The sequence below is a fragment of the Camarhynchus parvulus genome, chromosome Z (assembly GCF_901933205.1).
Source record: "Camarhynchus parvulus chromosome Z, STF_HiC, whole genome shotgun sequence".
Classification (NCBI taxonomy): domain Eukaryota; kingdom Metazoa; phylum Chordata; class Aves; order Passeriformes; family Thraupidae; genus Camarhynchus; species Camarhynchus parvulus.
This window is the reverse complement of record NC_044601.1, coordinates 9,233,578-9,239,050: the sequence shown is the minus strand read 5'-3', so window position 1 is coordinate 9,239,050 and position 5,473 is coordinate 9,233,578.

Below are 5,473 nucleotides of genomic sequence, written 5' to 3'. Positions count from 1 at the left end.
CCCACAAGGATGGTTTTAGGAAAAACTCACAGTTTAATTTCAGTGTATATGTCTGCAGATCTGGGCTCTTCCTGGCTGAATCCACTTCCTGTTGGCTTTTGTGATGAGAACCCAAATGTAGCCAAATCCCAGAACTGCTGGGAAAATGCAAAAGGCTGTGATTATAAGGTGTTTGTGTGTGTGGTGTGTGTGTGGGGGTGTGTGTGTGGTTTATGTTTATGTGTGTCTATATCAGATTTCCAATCCATGCTTTAATCTATGTACATGTCAACTAGGATAAATATTTTTAAGAGGAAGAACTCACTCCTCCAATATCCTGGGAACTCTGAATACATCTCTGGAACTGAGGTTGCCATGTGCTTCCTGTGATGTTTGATGCAAGGCAGCACTAGAGCTCTGCGTCCCAAAGACACATTGTGGAGCCTGACCAATGTGTTTGGATTCTTGCAGCCCCCCCAGACACTTCAGCCCCCAGCACTCCAGCTGGCAGTGCAGGTTCTGCAGCATGGACAGGCCCCAGCTGGCTGTGGAATACTCCTGGGGAAGAGGAATTGCCACCCCTGGATCTGGACATGGTGCTTGAGACCCTGGAGGGGATGTTTTCTCCCTCTGCTCAGGCAACTGCATTGGATGGGGAAGAAAGGGGCTGGACTGAGAGCTTGTGAATGTTGTTGCATGGCTGAGAAGCAAAGGCTTCTTGAGTTCTGCTGTGAATGGACAGGGAAGGATTTGCTTGGTCAAGCAAGATTTCCTAAAGAAGAGGAAAGGATAAAGTCTCCCCACAAGTAAGGATGAAAAGGTGTGAGCCTGTGTTGGCCAAGTTTGGGTGCTCCTTTTTCTGGGAAGAATCCCTGGTGCAGGGGCATTTGTGGTGAGGAAGTGGAACCTTTGTAGGTTCTAAGAGGCTTTGTTTGATGGGAAAGAAGAGAAGAGTGTTTGGAGAATTGCCACTGAAGGCCAAGTGTCCCATGCAGGGAGGGGCATGCCAGAGGTGCCTCTGTTGCAGCAGCAGATGTGGGCTGTGCCTCTTCTGGGTGGGAAGGCCAAGGCAAAGCAAGGGCTGGGCTGCAGCTGCTGCTGCTGTGTGAGCCCTGCCGTGCGTGTAGGCGCTGCCAGAGCTGTGGCTGGGGCTGGGCTGGAGCTGCAGCTTTCTTGTCCTCTCAGGAAGCTGCTGCCTGCAGTCCAGTTTCCATCTGGGAAATCCTCAGCTGGGCAAACTGGCCAGTCTTGCTGTCCACGTTGCAGAGCTCAGTCCCCTTGCTCTTGGGCATCTCTGTGGGAAGAGGTGTGTGTTCCCATGCTGTCCCTGCCAAGCTGCAGCCTGGATGAGACTGCTGTGCTCAGGGCTGTGGAGGGAGGAGCACATCCCTGTGCCAGGAGCTGGCAGGACTCCTTCCTTAGCAGCCATTCCATGTGCTCAGCCACCCCCACGTTCAACACTGTCAGCTTTGACAGCTGTTGTGTTGTGTCTGTATAAGTTGGACTGTTCTGTTCCCCCTGTCATGTAATGGTTCTGCCCTGGTTCTCCCCTCCCTCCCTTGTGCTGCCAGTTATCCCAACTCCTCCCCAGTTGCCTTGGAGATTAATGTACCCTTTCTCAAATCCCTCCCCGGTGCCCTGTCCGTCACTTGGACAGCCCCAGAGGGAGCTCTCTCTAGAAACTTCCAGCTAGAAGCTCGAGTGATTGGCTCAGGGGCTGGGGCCCCCACCCTCAAGTTATCCCCATTGGTGTTCTCCCTAAGTCAATCCTTTGTATCCCACTCCCCTCTGAAACCCTTTTTGTCCAAGGACTGACTCCTCCCTTGTTTCTCTCCCTTCTTATAAGCTGGTGCAGTTTACTCCTCTTCCTCTTTGGTTGTTGGTTTCTCCTGGTACCCCATAAACCTGGATTCACAGCAGCTGGAGAGTGCTCTCTTATTTCTGCTGACTGTAGCCATAAGCCAAGCCACGTCCTACCGCAAGGTAGCGCTGCTGTCATAGCACAGAGCGTTTGCCTTAGGTGCTGTCCCGAACCACGGAAATCAGGATAGTGCCCCCTTACTGCTAGCGGTGCTGGATAGCTAGCCGGGACGTCCAAGAAGGACAATCAGTCTTTCTCCAGCTAGGCCGCTTCAGAAAGCTTTTGGACGGTGTTTGAAAAGTCAAATCTCTTTGACTGTTGAAGGCCTTTGTTGCCCAGAGTTCTTGTTAGGAACAAGGGACTATGAACTGTGAGCCATGGAGTTGTTGGACCAGGTGTTTTGTGTAAGTGGTGAGAAGAGTTTCTTCCTCTCTCTTTCTCTTTCAAGGGGAATATTACTGTTGGCCCTGAGTCTTCAGGAGGGGAGCCTGTGGGCAGAGCTGCAGCAGAGGGAATAACTTTCTAAGTTGCAAAAAGTTTCTATAGCAAGGTTGAAATTATGAATAGGGTTTTATGCTTTGTCTTCTTATAAATGAACAAGCAAGTATTGTTTTAACCCCAGCTACATGTGTTTATGTTGATTGGATAGAATCACTGTCAATATGCTTTCTCTCTGTGTAATTGGCTAGGATGAGTATTTGGTGACTTGTAACAAGTGAGTTTCTTTGGCTTGCTGCCTGGATGCGAACTGTCAGGATCTTTGCATAGACAAAACTATGTATTATAAAGATTCTGGAGAATAAACAGTTCCGACACATCCATCAGTAGTCCCGTCCCGTTCGTGCTTGTATATAAACTGCCGGCGCAAATGGTGCTCCTCGTGTGAGGACAAAGGGTTAGACTAGAAATAAAAAAGAAAATTCTTCAACAGTTCGGCGTCGGAGACCCAAAGTGTTAAACAAAGAGTTAGTTCATCCCCTTCGTCTACTGCTGCAGCTTGTCTTTGTAAGTAACTTTTTATTAAGGGCCCTTGAGTAACTATGGGAAATCACTTGTCTAAATCAGAATGAGACGTTTTTTACCAGCTTGACACAATTTTACAAGAAAAAAGACGTTCTGATATCTCAAAAACTGAACTGAAAGACTTATTAGTCTGAGTAAAAGCGAACACTCAAAATATTGACTTGCAGACTGCTTTTACCTTTGAATTTTGGGATCAAATAAATTGGAAGATATATAATTTGTTTTCTCTCAAAAAAGAAGAGACATTATATAAGTTAATTCCTGTTTCTCGAGATATATTAGACTGCTTTAAACAAAATGACTGTAACACAGGATTTTCCAGACAACAAAACAAAACATCTTGCTCAGAGCCTTTAAATCCAAGCAATACCGAAACAGCGTCACCTTCTGTAAAAATTTCGAGTTCTCCGGAGAGTCAGTTTTCTTCCAGTGAGTTCAGTATCTCTCCAGATAAAACTGAAAGTGTCGTGTCTCCTAGAAGCTGTGAACCAGATCAGCTTTCAGCTCAGGTTGTGCCTTCTGTTCCTTCCGAGTTTCCCTGCGTCCCTGTTTCTTCTGTCCGGCTCCCACAAGTTCCTCTGCAAAAAAATGAACTTTTGCCATGTCAAGAAAAGTGCTCAGAGTTTTCGTTGCGTTCCGGAAATGTGATTAATGCTGAAATGTGTTCAAGAGAGTGTGTAAACTGTGCTAGCGGGAGAAATGAGAGTTTGCAGAAGTTTTGTGATAAGAAAATTATAGATTCTGAAAGTGCACAAGCAGAAACAGTTGAAATGAGTTTAAGATCTGATTTGTCTGTTCGGGGGGCTGGAGGTGACTTTGCCTCTGCTTCCCTTCCTTTAAGAGATACGTCCTCGACTGTGGTTCAAGAGGACAGGTTGCTTTGCAATACTAAGAATCCTTTTTTAGTAAATTGTCCTAATCTCCGTAAGTTTGTTGAATGCTCAAATACAGAGTCTTTTGTTGTGAATAGAGATTCTTTTCCTGATAGCAAAGCAAAGAGAGACACTAAAGTGTTGAGCGTTAGTCCTGAAGCTAGTGAAACTAAAATTGCTTAGTCCAGAAAGAGAGTTGCGATTAAAGCAAGAGAATGTAAAAAGACTTCTGTATCAACACAAACTGATGATTCTGGAATCTTAAAACCTAATTCTGTTTTTACTGAAAGAAAAATTAGCCTTTTGAGCTCACAGCTTAATGCTAGCAATTTTCCAACTGAGTCTCCCCAGTCAAAAATGCGATGTGTAACTTGTAAAAATGCTTTAGAAAGTGTCACAAAAACCAAATCGAGATCTAAAACTCAAAAACAGTCTAATTTGTCTAAATTTAATAATACTTATTCAAGTGACAGTGAAGAAAATGACTCAGATCCAAGCTCACTGCCAAAGCCCTTGGGGCAGAGGGCCAGCGACTCCTCTGTCTCTCTTGGCAGAGATCCTGAAGGAGCTTGTCCCTCCGGTGGTAGCCCGGCCCAGATATCAGAGTCATTTTCTCCCGCCCCAACTGGCAGAGATCCCAGAAAAGTTGGTTGTTATAACAACACCTCTGCCAAGAGCTCTAAAGTTAGCAAAAGTCCCAGAACGAAAACTTTCACTGAAACTGTCTGTTCTTCCAAGCCAGAAAAAGCAGAGAAGTAAAAGATCTCAGAGCCACCATTGATTTTGCCTGACTAGTCCAATATTAATCAAAATTTAGAAAAAGATTTTGATTCTCAGAAGCCACTTCTTGCTTTACCAGTAAGATATGGTCGTCACAATGCTAACCCCAGATATAAAAGTCTCACTTATCATGATATAAAAAAATTACGTCAAGCTCTAAAAGAAAGCAAGTTTTCTTCTCCTTATTTTGATAATGTGTTGAAATGTGTTTTTAATTCATTTGATTTAGTTCCTGCAGATTGTCGAAATGTAGCTTCCCTGATTTTAACCAATTCACGGTATCTTTTATGAAAATTGCAAAAGAAAAAACTCTGTTTGTACTGTGCTGTTAGATTCTGATAAACAAACTTGTTACTTTGCTTATGTTAAACCAAGTCACTTTTAAAAAAGAATTGTCATGTGAAAACATTCCAACTAAGACAACTTTCTATCTGAGTGTCACAATGTATATGATTTGCTAATGTCTTGTTGTACAAGTCTTTTCTTCAGTTCGACAGAATTTTCCAAGATTCAAGATTCTACACTACATAGATGACTTCCTCATCGCAGCTCCTCCGAAGACAGAGATAGAGCCAACCTGTACTGGTATTGTGACTGAAATCCAAGATGCTAGACTTGACATTTCTACAAAAAAACCCAAAGCTGCGACATCAACTTTTCAAAGAAGACAAACTCATCGCTGTACTCCAGACAAGTGTAGTTAGTAGTTCAAGCTTTTCAGCTCTTTCCACAACCTTTCAATTTAATCACTGATTCTGCTTATGTTGCTAATGTAGTTAAGAGAATAGAGGGCTCAGTTTCGAAGGATGTTAGTAATGATACTTTATACCGTTAGCTTTCATGTCTTTACACAACTTTGCAATATAGAACTAACCTATATTTTGTTTCTCACATCAAAGCTCATTCTTCGCTTCCTAGATTTTTAGTAGAAAGAAACGCGAGAGCAGACAAACTGACA